The following is a 14,582-nucleotide window of genomic DNA, read 5'->3' on the forward strand; positions in this document are numbered from 1 at the left end:
CTACTTAAAGCCTTTCAGGAGCTTCTGGATTTCAAAGAGTCGCCCAGGGTGATCCCAGAACACGGAAGGTGCGGGGGAGGGAAGCTCAGCTCCACACACAATGGGGAAAACGCCAGCAACGCGGGCTTCGTTCGGGAGGGCGCCTCTGAAGGAGCTGAATCACCAGGGCAGGCGCTGCCCACCCGGACCGCAGTCGGCCACAGATGCGCAGCTCCGTGCGGCGCGGGGGCGTCAAGTACCAGCCCAGGGCGGGCCCCTTCCACAGACATCCTGCAGAGTCGAGCCCCCGCAGAGCTCCGACAGCAGGGGGCAGACCCCGGGGCATGCGCTTCCCTCCGCGGCCAGCGCCCTGCCTCAGTTCACACACTTGACGTTGTTCTCCGGTTACCGTTACAGCCTCTCGCCTGGGCAGCCTCCAGTGCCACCAAGCCGCCCCTCAGACTGCAGATCGGATGGGCACCCATGGGCTCACATGCCAACTTCCTGGCAGGGCACCTTCAGAGTTTGGTCTTTGCCGCTCTTTCCCTCAAAACTCCATCAGTCCTTCACACCCTGTAGGGACCGTCCTCTGCCCTGCCTGTTCCCACACAGGCTTCAGGAACCCCCGTCCTGCCCCACCTACACGGGAGGTGGCCACACGCAGACACCCCCCCGGCTTTTTGAGGGGACGGTGATCAGGAGAGTTCCCGGGAGGGAGGACGCCCCAGGAAAAGGAGGCGCTAACCCCACCGGCGGGTGGGCGGGTGAACCGTGAAGCATGGGCCGACGGTGCCGTGTCCATGCTCTTCTTTCAAGCAGAGGAAACCTCTTTCCAAGACAAACCTTTAATACTCTGCTTCTGTGGTCTTCTTCTGAGGTCCTACCAGGGTTATATTACAAGGTGCTGTTTGCAACGTTTAGCTGGGGTGACGCCCAGTGACAACGAAATGACCTCGAAAGTATGAAGGTTGGAGCTGAGGGGCGCTAGAGACAACACCACCTGCATCTTGTATCATTCTTGGTGTCCAATTTTTTCTTTCTTTGCTTTGATTACACGATTTCAAGAAAGCCTTAATCCACAGGGATGGCAGACAACGCTTTCTTTGGAGGTGGTCTCCGCTGTGCTAATTTCTTCCATTTCACATCTGAGTGAGTATGGGGTTACTTTTCATCGTAATTTAGTATAATTCTTTGAAGAGCTAACTACAATTTGAGAGTAAACGTGGAACACGCATTGACGGGACTTTGTAAGAGACTCAGGGAACGCCTGGTCTCAGAGCCGGAGCAGCGTTCTCACCCGGGGCCCCGCACCTCGCCCCTCGCAGCCACCGCGGAAAGCCTTCCTCTAAGAGCGAGTCCCCCTGCACAGCTGGCCGAGGGCACCTACCACCTCTACGTGCTTCATAACCAAAGATGTAAAATAAAACAAAACAAAACAAGTAAAAGCATTCATTGAAACAGACATTTAAAGAGGCCATTTTGAGTGCTAGTTCAATTTAAAACTGTTCATACGCCAATTTAATACTCAAGGGCTGTGAAATCAACTCTGGAATCACGGACTTCAGGTGGGCAAGGGCACAGCGTTTTGAATCACTGCGCCGCCGTGTGATTTAATTAGAGGCCCTCGGGCTCCCGTGTCCAAGCTGCCGAGGCCAGCTCGCAGGGGGCGGGGCTGCTCTGAGCACAAGCTTTCTGGGCACAGCCCTGGTGGGAACTGACAAACCCCAAGACCCAGGGTTTCGGGAGCACGACGTCCCCACACAGAGGTCTGGAGGTCTCCCCCCGAGGGCAGGTATGAAGGCCACAGGGTAACTGCTGTCCACCTGCAGAGAGCTGGAGACCCCGACTCCTGGGGCCCGGCCCAGGGCCACCTCACCTGCACCTAGCCTGTCACCGCCAGCTCACTGTGTGGGCCCCTAAAACGCAGGTGGGCCTGAGGCCCCAGACCAGGCCCAAGATGTCGCAAGAACAAGTATGTCAAGTGCAGGACACAGTGCCAGTCACACGTCCAGCAGCACCCACAGGTGACGACCGAGCCTTTCGGGGCCCAGGTGGGCAAAGCTCCGGCCCGCTTAGAAAAACCACCTGTCCTTCCCCGCGCCACCTGCTCTTCAGGAAACCAAGATGGGAAGCAATGCAGCAGGGGACACACAACCCCAGGCACCCGCAAGCAGCCCTGGGAGGGCAGCCCCCGGCAGGCTGGCCCGAGTGGCGCTCGGCCCAGGCCGGGGTCTCCTGGGGTCTCCAGTGGAGGCGCTCCACCCTCAGGCTCGCCAGCCCCGTGTCACCCCGAGTTCCAAGGCCTGCCATGAGGCCTAACGTTCCATCAGTACTCAGTTTTTTTTAAAGCTGGACTAGACCTAAATAACCAACCTGGGCAACTTACAGGAGGCGGTGCTGCTGGCACTGCCCACAGAGCACTGCTTGGGCCGCCGCAGCCTGGCTCTGACTCTCCTGAGCCCCGGTGACAAACTGGCCCAGCCCCGGAGAGACAGCAGGGGTCAAGCGACCACGGGCCCCAGCCCCCAGGCTCTCGTTCTGAACGGTGCGGGTCTCGGGGAAGACGCCGTGCGTTCTGTGCAGCAGAGGCTTAACCCAGGGCACGGCTCACTGGTAAGTGAAAGAGGAGAAAGAGGCGCCCGGATAGCTTCAGGGAGAAGCTGGGGTCCCCTGAAATCGCTCCATCTGGAGACCGAGAGCACTGGGACCCACGCCTCTGCAGGGGCACCACTGCCATCGGGCCTGCACCAGCCGGAGTGGGTGGTGCCGGGAGGGGAAGGGCTGCCCCGCGCCACGGGCAGGAAAGGGAGCGGCAGGAACCCCCTTCCGGGAGAAGCACTGAGCACAGGCCTCCTTCCCCGCGGCCTTGCGGCTCTCCCGGCAGCACCCCTCCACGCGGGTCGCAAAGGGCGCCAGCTGGGAAAGGGAGGCTGGAGTGCAGGACTGCCACGGGCAGAAGATGGACAAGAAGCGGCAAATACGTGATCAGCTCGGGAGGGAGGGAAAGCAGGGAAGGACCCAGAGGCTACATCAGAGCAGGGCAGAGGCTCTGTTTACGTGAGAGGGCACCGCACCGCCCCAGAGGGCAGCACGAGGGGGTCTGAAGCCGCTGGGTGTGCGCCAGGGGCCAGGAGGGGTCAGAGGGCACAGACAGAAAGGGGAGGAAGAGCAACCGGGAAGGGCCGCATGGAGAGGGCAGGAGAGAGCGGGAGGGGAAAAGACGGAGAGCAGAGACAGGACCTCTCAGAACAACGCGGGTGGAGGGGGCGGCCCAGGAGGCGCTGGCTTGGGTCTCCAGGTTCTCGGCGGAGCAGGCAAGAGCACAGGGTGTGCTCGAGGGAGCGACCCCGCAGGGTGGGGACGTCCCGGTGGGCGGGAGAGGAGGGACCGTGAACAGCCGGGCCTCGGGGGAAAGGGGTAGACGAACTGGCACAAACAGGGCCTGGTCTTGTACAGGAGTGCGGTTTTCTGACGTTTCCAATAACTCCCCCTGAAGTGCCCCAAAGTGGTTTCTCACAACACCTGCCAACGGGCGGCCCTCCCCTGTCCTCGTGTGCCAGGGGGTGAGAGCACAACTTCAGCCTCTCCAGAGAGGGCCTCCTGCAGCCTGGGCCGCAGGCCCGTCGGCCACCGCTCTGCGAACAGAGGCCTGTGGGTCCCCGAGCCGCAGAGGCCCGACCCAGAGCGCCAGCACCACATGGCCGCCTCTTCCCTGCGGAACGCCCTCTAGTTCAATCGCGCCTTCCTTGTGAAGTAAAGAGGAGAAAACCCATGAAAAACTAAACCTCTGGTTCCGTGCTTACGTTGAACCCTGAAGTCAGTGGCATTTCCGTGAACCTCTGGGAGTTCAAAATGAAGCCCTCAGTTCTCAGGGGAGAGGGCGTTCACCCATCAGTACCTTTCTGAGCTGGCGTCTGCGGAAGGAAGTAAGGCCTGAGCTCTTGAGAACCCGTCTCTGCACTGTGACGGGCCGCTGCAGCCCACTGTAATGTCGTCTTCATCAGAAAACCCCCAGCCTAAGGATATCTACTTTCAAGGAAGGATGAAAGGACACGCACGCTGTGAAGCTGCAGGCAACACCTGAACGACCTTCTCTCGCTCAGCGCAGTTCTGCCCTGGCCTCGCACCGCACCTCCAGCCGCCACCGCAGCATCCCGGTGCCAAGGGGCCGTGCCGTGACACTCGCCTGCGGGGCAGGAGGCCCAGAGGGCTGGCCAGCTCCTCTAGGAAGCACGCAGACGGGGCGGGGCAACCGACCCCAGGAAGGACCGCCCCGCTGTGCGGAGCCCTCGCTCCGAGCTGCTGTGGGCCGGGGGCCTGGCACCCAGTCTTGCCTGGAAGGTCAGCATGGAGGGCGGAAACACCCGGCAGCCATAGCCGGGCCCACGTTCAAACCAAGAACAGCTCTGAGGCAAGCAAACCTGCAGTTGGCGACACGTGGTTGAGACGTTCACGCGGACACACGGCACGACCTTTACTTCCGACGACTGCCCACGAGTACCTCCCCGAGGGCACGCGGTCACCCGCCCGGGGCCCTGCGGGTTAAGCTGTGAACATGACTGCGCGCGCACACTGATCCCTGGTGGCTACACTTCAGCAGCAAGCTAGGATGATATTAACAGAATTTAATTCACACTCCTGCAAAGCCCCTAAGCTCCCTTACGCTGGGGCTCCGAGGAGCAGAGCTCACACCCACCACACACGTGCTCTCCAAGCACCCCCGTCCCACAGATGGGTGACCAGGCCTCGGGGGCTGCCACTGAGTCCAGGCCCCTCCGCCCCGACCAGGACACGGTGCCCGACCTCCAGTCTCTCCAGTTCTGTGTCCCGTGTGCCCCGGCCACCAGGCGGGACAAGTCAAGCCACCACCACGTAGGTGACTCACTGTGTGTGTGTGTGTCTGGGGCGTGAGGGCTCGCAGGCCGGGCCCAGAGCCACCCGGAGGAGGAGGGCAGCTCCTCAGGGGAGCCTCAGAAACTGAAAATCCTCCACGCCTGCCTGTGGAGAGAGTGAAAGGGAGGGTGGTGGAAAGGACAGGGCACAGCAGAACAGGGCAGGCAAGGGCTGGCCGATCTGACACGACACGGGGCTGCGGCCGGCACACGCGCGGGACCCGGGACACGACTGGGCTGCAGCACGTACCGAACGGAGGTCAGGGTTTCAGCTGAGAGCAGGGTCTCCACCAGCTCGATGGGCAGGACTGCCAAGACGGCCTGTGGCAGCAGGCGAAGCGGGGAGAAACCGGCAGGGATGAGACCCAGCCAGACAGAGCCCTGGGGTGCAGCGCCGTGTGTGCCAGGCCGTCCAAGGGCACGGTGAGGACGCTCGGGACTCGCTGGCTGTGAAGGACAGGGCAGGGGCACAGAGGGCACAGGACGCACAGCTGGCCTCCAGGTGGCCAGCTCTCAGAGCTACCCGAGGATGGGAAGGGCTGCTTGGAGAGAGGCCGGCCTCCAGCCAGAAGGGCTTCAGCTATAGGCTGGCCTCCTCCTCGGGAGGGAACCGGCAGGGGCGCTGCACCGCTGGGGGTGCCCACGCAGCGCAGATTTCCTCACTGCTAAGACTCAGGGCTCACTTCCGGAAGCCATGGCCTGGCGGATAAACAGTGGATGGAGGGACACCGCAAAGCGGCAGACCACACGCTGACCGGCAAAGGAGGGGCCACGCGGCCTCTCGTACCCGCACCTCCAGTTTCCTCCAATCAAGGCTTCGTTTCCCCAAATTCTCTCCACCAGCACCCTGAGCACAGGCCCTGGTGGTTTTCTAAGGAAGCGGGGTCGTGCTGCCAGCAGCGGGAGCAGAGGCCCCACGCGCAATCCCGCACGAAGCCCACGGGTCCTCTGGTGGGTCCACCACGTTCCGGTCCTGAAGGCTGCCCGGGAAGCTGCACGACACCGAAACGGCAGCAGGGGTGCCCGCGGCCGGGACCTGCGTGCTCGCCCAGCCGTGCCTCATCTAGGCACTTTGCAGGACGCACTTGCGGGAAAGACAAGAGGGGCCAGGGTGGGTGTCGGCCACAGGCCAAGGACGGGCAGGGCAACCACCAACACAGAAGTGCTTCTGGAGCAAAGACCCTCTAAGGGAGCTGCTGCAGGTATAGACCAGCAAGGGTCAGTGTCCGAATGGGGTCTCGAGACGACGAGAACCCACCCAGATCAGCACAGGGAACAGGTGGGCCTGAAGGAACCCGGCAGTGGGCTCCACACGGAGGGAAGGACAGGACCCCACCAGGGAGGGAGGGCTGGATGCTGCCCCCGACCTCCGGGGGTCTGCTCCTGCCCCCAAGGGCGTCACCACTGACAGCCGTGCATGCTGAGCCCCGGACTCACCCTCGACAGCCCCCCTTCCCTTCCACCAGGGCTCCGCAGACCTGACAGCCCCACGCACGCTGAGCACAGGCTCCCCGCGTCTGCACCCCCAGACCTGGTCCAGGCCGCCCCTCCTCACGGGCCCCCACCGCCGCCTGCTCACCCATCACCCCTCCTGACCGAACACACACACCTCACCCGTCCCAAGACTCCCCTTTAACCACTCCACAGCTGCCTGCATTCGAAGGACAGCCCAGGCCAAGGCCAGACGCAGCTTCACTCAGCTGCAGGGAGCCACGCCCGCCGTGTCCACAGGCCTGGCCAGGAGCCACGCGGCAGCTCAGCAGGGCAGGGCGGACGGTCAGACGGAGCCAGGTACTGGTTTCGGAAATACTCTCCCAGATAGCAGAGGTCTGCGCCGAGCCACGCCGCTCCCACCCCCACGCCCCTGCCCAGAGAGGTTCCTGCCACGCAGAGCCTGGGTGCGTCCCGGGGGCAGCACAATCACGGGAGCGGAAACCCACCGCTGCTTCTGGAGGGAAACTAGCAACTGCAGCCCTGATTCCCCTGGACAGAGATTCACCAGAGCCGGGCACGAGTCCCTCAGCATCGGAGGTCAGGTGCTTCAGAAAACTCTCTGGACCTCCATTTCCTCAGCAATGAAAGGGAAGCCACTGCCATCTGCCTAACAGGGTGGTGGGGACACTCACAAGGCACGTGCACAGCGCACAGCACATGCCAAGTGTGCACACGGTGAAGCCCCCGTGCTGCTGCCTTAACGGGGTGCAGCGGGATGATCCGCCGTCTGCACCCAGCTAAGTAGAGAAGCCGCGTCCAGGCAGAGACCGCCTTGAAAAGAGCTGGTTGAGATCCGTGCCACCGTTTCCTTTTCAGAAGCTTCACACGGGACTAGAGAAGAAAGCAGAGATCAGGAGCGGGGAGCTCCGTGGTGCCCAGCACGCTCGTGCACCCCCGGGTCCCGCTGAGTGCCCACACAACCCGAGTGGGAAGGGCATTGCTACCACATCCGTATCCCCGGACGGGGCACACACAGCTGATGGACACAAGCCAGGCTCTTATTCAGACCAGAGCCCCGACTACACACGTGGGCACCCTCTCACCGCACGGCCAGCCTGGACCAACGGCTGAGATCAGGTCTTGGGCGCAGCAGTGGGACCCTGGGCTCCGTCAGTCTGGTCAAGGGGTAGCTTCGGCATGTGTGCGGAGAAGGAAGGGGACCAGGGAGACAGGAGGTGGGCAGCCCCTCCATTCTGGGTCCTGCTCAGACTCAGGAGGGGCCACCTAGGAGAGGAGCCGTGAGCCTCGCCTGTCACCCCGGATGCCCAGGCCCGGCGTTGGCACACAGCCGTCTTCACGTACAGCATCTAATTCCAATCCTAAATGCCTCCAGGTGTCATTACACATTTCTCAGAAAAAAATAAAAAATCCAAACAGTGGAAACAAAACCAGAGAATGAAAAAGGCAAAGGATGAAGTAATTACCAATCAAAGGAACGGCAAGGGGCAGCCTGGGGCCTGCAGCGGGCCTCCCCGTCACCTCTCCTCTGCCCAACTCCCAGCATCTCATCAATGCGAATCGCCAAATTCAATCTGCATTCCCAGATAAACAGAGGCCACACAGTTAATACTCTCATCTGACCTTGAAATGTGAGGAGGAAAATTACCCTTTGCAATTTCAATTCAAGCCCAACCATAATGAATAATCCAATTCTGCTGATCCGTTACCAACCTGTAACCGCGCGGGTGGGTGGGGCTGACTCCAAATTCCGGGGTGGGGAGCCCAAGCGAGGCCGGTGGGAGCAGCCCAGTGCTGAGTGCCAGGCTCACAGCAGGATGCCCTCAGCCCACCCCAGGGGGCCCCCGGGACTCAGGACGCAGACACGGGAGGGAGCAGAGGGCAAGTCGGCCCCTCAGATCCTGCAGAGCAGCTGCCCTGGACCGTCGAGCTCCGGCTCTCAGCACAACCCAGGGGGAGGACGGTGGACGGGTAACTAAGGTGACCCTTCGCTCAGGTGGCGCAGACGCCCCCTGCAGCGGAGGTGACCTTCTGACCTCTCACGTGCACCATCTCACTAAGCCCCACAGCATCCCTGAGGATGCGGGTCCGGAACATGGCCCGCAGACGGGACAGGACCCAGGGAGAGGGACCTTCTACACCGCGCTCGGCAAGCCGTCCGCCGCCTGCTCTGGAAATACAGTTTGGCTGGAACGCGGCCTGACCCGCTCCTCACGTGGCATCTACGGCTGCTTTCGTGTGACAGAGATTCTGTGGCCTGAAAAGGCAGAACTATTTACTACGGGCTGCCTGTCACCGCGCTCTGCCTGGTGTAAGGTCCGGAAAGGCCTCCGCCCACTGGCGGTCGGTCCCCTCCCCGCCCCGCCAAGTGGAGCTAACGGCACAGAAGCTCGTAGCAGCCTGGCTGGCCCCGGGCACTGCTGACACAGGACCCCTCACCAACGAGACGAGCGCCAGCCAGTGCACTGTCCCCTCACACTGCGCCCCACCCTCTCACATCCGGAGCCCAGGGATCCTCCTGTTTCTGGTCTGAACAGACGCCACAGCCTCCAGGCCCCCTGTGGCAGCGACGTCCATGGATCTGCCCAGGGTGGTTCTGAAGCCAGGCTGCGTGGGCACGAGGGAGGTGAGGAAGAGCCCACAAAACAGCAGGCCCGGTGCTCTTCCCCGTTTCCCACCCGACTCCCCCTCCTGCTTCAGCTGGGGGTGGCAGGCAAGTGGCCGTCCCAGGGTCACAGAACTCCACGTGGCCGATGATGCTGAGGGTCGGGCTGCCCCCGCAGCACACCCATCTCTGTCCTTCCAGACCCACCGTCTCCCTCCCTGGGTCAAGGATGGCAAACGCCTCAAGGCAGACCCACCCCCACCCCCAGGGGGTCAGGAGCACAGGGTGCAGGCCAGGGTCAACCACCTCCACCAAGGGAGAGGAAGGGGCACGCTGGGGGCATTCACGTGCACCTCACTGAGGGGTCCCGAGGGGTGCAAAGAGGTCCGGGACAGACGAGGTCGGGATGTGAAAAAGCAAACAAGCTTCAAACACCCAGAGAAGCCCCGTAGCAGGGTAACCTGGCTGAACACATGCTTAAAACAGCCCCGGAGGGACGCTCCAGGGCCCGGTCCAGGCAGCGGCACTGAATACTGAGCCTCGAGTCCTGAGCGCTATACCTTGGGCACCCAGCACTAAGCAGTCCACCTCAGGGACCAAGCGCGGAGCCACCGGTACCAGGTACTGAGCCTCAGGTACCAAACGCTGATCCAGAACGCGGTCTGCGCTCCGAGGCAGGTGGGTCAAAAAACAAGAGGCGGGCGGTCTGGGGCCTCCAGAAGCGTCTGCCTTTACCCCTGGCCAGGCGTGGTGTTGACGAGAAGGCAGCAGACCGGGCAGCGAGGACACGTCGGCTCCAGGCCCAGCCCTCAGAGACCCGTCCCTCTGGAGGCCTGGACTTCCACACCCACGAGGCACGGACAACCCACAGGAGGGACACGCAAGGGGACGTGGCAGCGAGAGCAGCACCTGGACACGGTGCCCCAGAGCCCGCAGCTCCAGCTGCGAAAGCGTAAGGCAGCACGGCAGCCCCTTCCCCGTGGGGGGGACGCGGACGCAAAGGGCCTTGACCATGGCGCTCGGTGCCAACAAGAGGTGCCCGAGGGGGGGCGGGTGGGGGCAGGGACACACAGTAGGTCCCACCGCGGGGCACGCCTGTGACTTCTGATGGCCCAGCTCCAGGTGGGGTCCCCGTCACGACCCCAGGTCAGGACCTTCCACCACTGCATCGCCCCGAGAGACCAGGGAGGGCCCCGCGGCTGGGAGCACGTGGTGGAAGCAGCCCTGAGGACGCCTGGAGGTGGCCCCCACACGCAGGCGGGGTGGGGTGACGCTGCCACGCACGCGCCCGTGGAGGGCCCTCCGTCGGTGCTGGACTTCAGGGCCACCTCCTCCCAGGGGCATGGAACCGAACCTCAAGCTCAAACGCAGCCCTTTAGATACGGAAGGATCACCAAGAATCAAGCTCTACAGGTGAGCAAAGCAAACGAACTACACCCTGTATGTCCTCCATCTCCTCGCAGGAGCAGGGCCCGGCGAGCGCCCAGGAGCCGGGCGAGGGCAGGCTGACGTGCTGGGGCTCAGGCCTTTGCTCTCCTGAGCGCCCTGTGGATCCAGCGTTGGGCTTAGCTGGATATAAAAACAAGACAAAAAGGAGATTTTTACAAGATCACACCTCCTGTGCTCAAGGAATTCACCGTCCAGCTCAAGAGAAGAATAAAACACGGTACAGTGGATGCAGGAAGCTGGAGGGAAGGGAAGGAGCATGGCTGCCTTAGGACAGCCAAGCCGGGCGGGCACGGAGCTGAGCACCGCCTGGCCCAAGCAAGGGCAGGAGGTCAAAGGGCAGGACCAGGCGCAGGGGTGGGACAGGTGGGCGAGTTCCAACGGTGCCTGTGAACTCGGCCAGCGGTAAAGGTGAAACGGCCCAAGCTCACCCCGTCCCCCCGAGTCACCCGAGAGCCCAATCAGCAACGCTGGCGCTGAGGGTCCCAACGTGCAGACCTTCGCCAGCAGCGCCCTCCACACCTTCGATCCACACCTGTCCCCGCGACGGTCCTTCTCCTGGGTAACAAAGCCCATTCCGCCTGTTTACTTTCCCATCGACGTTGCTGTCCTCAACCAGAGCACAAGAAATCGACAGCCCGCTGGGTGAGGAGGCTTCAGGGGACGCTGACATCCACTGCGTCCTGCAGCACCGCCGTCCCCACCGAAGGAGGAGCCTCCGCCAGGCACGCAGCCCAGGGGACTCCCCAGGGGGAGGGGCCCTCCCTCCACGCAGGTGACGCCAGGCAAGCATGGCCACACACCCTCTAAACGCTGAAAGGAGAAAACTGAAGTCACCAGCTCCTCCTGCATTGTTTTAGCCCAGCATCCACTCAGCCCTGCCGTGCCCACAGAGCTGCTCACCCACTGATCCCACTTCGTCCCCCACAGGCGCGGGGGCCCCGGGGGTGGACACTTGCCTGGAGAAAGGCCAGCTCTACTCAGTTTATTTCCTCTTGAACTTGAAGAGCCACCAAGACAGAAACGACCTTTACAAGGCAGGGCTGGTCCTGTCGGGGAAGCTGGAGCACGCTCACTGCTCTGCTCACACCACAGGAGGGGGCCGGGCTCCTGACCTCACCTCGCACGTGCCGCCAGGCGCACCAAAGCGCGTCTGGGTGGTGGCGGCCATCGGGGGCAGCTGCGGCCGGGGCTGCAGAAGCGGCAGCCACGGCTGGGCTCACGTTCGCCCTCCACCACTTGCCAGTGCGGAACGGGGACCCGAGGACACTGACAGTTTCTCCTCAAGATTCCTCAGAAAAAGGCACTTTCTTAAGAAACTAAGAGACTCCCCGACATACGGCAGGCCCTCCACGCCCAATCTTCCAGTCACTTTTGTGGATCATCTCTCAACTGGCTGTGGGTACCTTCTTATGGACTGCTGCCGGGGGTTCCAGGAAATCTCTGCAGTTTATTTAGTGACAAGGCAAGGCTGTGGCCCCCGGAGTGGCTTGAAGGGAGGTCAGGCGGGAAGGACACGGGGTGCTCCCTGGAAGAGGTGTCACCCAGAGGCCCCGGGCGAGCGCCAAGAGTGGGTGTCAAGTCTGAAGGGGGGAAGAGCACAAGGTAGGTGGCGATGCTGAGGGGGGCGCCTCCCCGCTGAAATGGCCAGTTTATGGTACGAAGCAAACACCACATGGCGTTCAAGGAAAGGCAACAGAAAACCATGAAGACTCTGCAGCACAGGGCGAAACCCACACCCGCCCGCCCACCAGTCAGCCAGGCCGCGCGGGGGTCGGGGGCCTGGACCCGGGACTGCACAGGGCGGGGCCAAGAACAGGAAGGCGGGGGGCCCCATCCCCAGCCTAGTGACTCCACGAGGGCCCCAAACCAGCTGAGGTCTGGTTTTCCACGCAGACCCGACTTCGGGGAAAGAACACTTCAGGGACGCTGACATCCATGCGGTAATTCTACTTCTCTTCGGAAGTTGGTAAGTCTGTACATCCGACAGGGCATTTTGAGTGAACAGCGCTGGGCAGGACAGGAGTAACAGAGCAGCTGTGGAAATTCAACAATGTTCAGAAGACTCTGGTCAGCAATTCAGAGAACAAGTCCGGAAGTGTGTGAATAGAGGGCATAGGAAAACAAAGGTCTGCTGTGATTACAAATACTGATTTAGTTCTCTGAAATTTCCGGAGGAGAAAAGGAGCCTAGCCAGCCATGGGGACGGCCACAGCAGCGCCAAGCATGTCACATGGCCCCACCGCCAAGCGCGGAGGAGAAGCCCGTGACCTTCAGGTCCCGGGAGCAGCCTCGGGTCCCCAGGCAAGCCAGGCATGGTGACAAGCGGGAAGGCAGTGTCGTCTCCAGCGGCATCCGTGGGCGGTGTCTCCCACCAACAGAGCCACACAGAGGGCCGTGGGCGCGGCTGCCGGGGCCACTGCGGCGCTGATACCAGGATGGCCCGTCTGCTGGCGAGCACATCAGGCACAGCAAACGCGGCACGGACAGCAGACTTCCCGAGCCGCTGTCGTGGCTGCTGCAGCTGCTCACCCTCCCGCCCACTGGCGCATCGCCTTCTGAGAACAAGACACCGGAATCTACCCCACGCCTGCGCATAGGTGCGCCCCGGCTTCCTGTCGTCGGACCCCAGGTGACACGGGAAGCCACCACTGCCATCGTCGGACTCGGAGCAGAAAGAGGAGGAGCCGAAACACACAAACAGGACCCGGCAAGGGTGGGATGCACGCTGGGACCCTTGGGAGATGGGACGAGAGACCTTCACCGTGTCGCCGTCAGGGCCGGCAGCAGCCAGCAAACACCACCATCCTCCCCCGGTTACACACACGCCTGTTTAACACCGCCCACCTGGACAAGCTAAGTCCCGCCGCCAGCCCCGCGGGACACGGGACACCCGGGTTCTGGAGGCAAGTCAGCGAGGCAGTGGGAGTTTGAGCTCAGATCTCTCCGTCACGACCCTACGCTGGTCACGAGCACCGGCTCATGTTCGCAGCCACGGGTTCCCTGCTTCCGTGGCCCATCAGTGTGAATCGAGCGCCTCCTGTGTGTCAGTCACAATCCAGGCAAAGGGGACAGTGGTGACCGGCTTCACGGAGCTCACGCAGGACAGACGGTGTCCTGGGACGTGCCGGGGGTGTGGGCTGCCCAGGCTCTGCCAGCTGCCCACCCTCCACTGTGTGTGTGGCTTCACCCCCGTCCGTCCCCCGGATGTCCTCCTCACTCACAGGGCTCGGCCCCGACAGCACGAGGCCACGTGGAGCCTCAGGCCCCCGCTGCCCTGCTGCCCCAGAGCTGGGAAGGAGACAAGCCAGTGCTACCAAGCGCAGACGGAGGGTTGAAACCCCCTTGCCTTGCCCACAGACCACTCAAACGACGAGACCTCCCTATCAGAGACCCGCCACCAGACAAGACAATCCCCTCGCTGGTTTCCTGTGTGGCCTGGGTTCATCATGACCGTGACCCCGCGTAGCAGATACTGAGAGCTTCTGACTGAAAGACCACTTTCTCTGAAATGACCTCTTTACAGTAAACTGCACAAGTGGGAGGTGGCAGGGAGAAACGGCGACTACCGAGAAGCCGGCTCACACGGGAGGGAAGGAGCCTCGCGGAGCCCGAGCGGGCGGCCTGAGTCCCCACACGGAGCTCAGACTGCCGTCGACACCCGCCACGTGCCTGGGGCCAGAGGACCTCCTAGGCGCCAGCCCAGCCCTGCCCCCGCCCGCCCCATTCACACTGAAGGAAATGGGGTTACTCTGAGGGCACCTGCTCACTGAGCTTCACTTGGTTCTCAGGCGCTAACATTACAAAACCACTTGCTGAAGAACGGACTCATTTTTAATTGAGACAAAATTCAGATAAAATTTACCGTTACACCATTTTAAAGTGAACAATTCAGTCTTTAGTGTGTGTGCGATGCTGTCCAAACATCGACGCTAATTCAAGCAGATTGTCGTCACCCCAGACGGAGGCCCTGTCTGTCCCCTCAGCACTCACCCTCCATTCCCACCCGCCTCAGCGGCTGGCCCCAACTAACCTACTTTCTGTGCCTATGAATTTGCCCACTTTGGACATTTCGTCTTACTGGAATCATACACTACGTGGCCCTCTCCAACTGGCTTCTTTCAATCAGCATAATGTTTCCAAGGTTCGTCCTACTTTACCGCGTACCACTGCTCCATTTCTCTTGTGGATGAGTATATGCCACTGGA

At 62.1% G+C, this 14,582-nt stretch overlaps 1 protein-coding gene across 11 annotated transcripts in view; it reads right to left on the minus strand.

Annotated features, from left to right (window-relative positions):
* MAD1L1 (mitotic arrest deficient 1 like 1) overlaps positions 1 to 14,582 on the minus strand; it is a 315,176-nt gene that overhangs the window by 167,611 nt on the left and 132,983 nt on the right. The window lies entirely within an intron of this gene.

This window comes from Aethalodelphis obliquidens, unplaced genomic scaffold (assembly GCF_003676395.1).
Source record: "Aethalodelphis obliquidens isolate GAN/ISIS:26980383/991018 unplaced genomic scaffold, ASM367639v1 scaffold30, whole genome shotgun sequence".
NCBI lineage: Eukaryota > Metazoa > Chordata > Mammalia > Artiodactyla > Delphinidae > Aethalodelphis > Aethalodelphis obliquidens.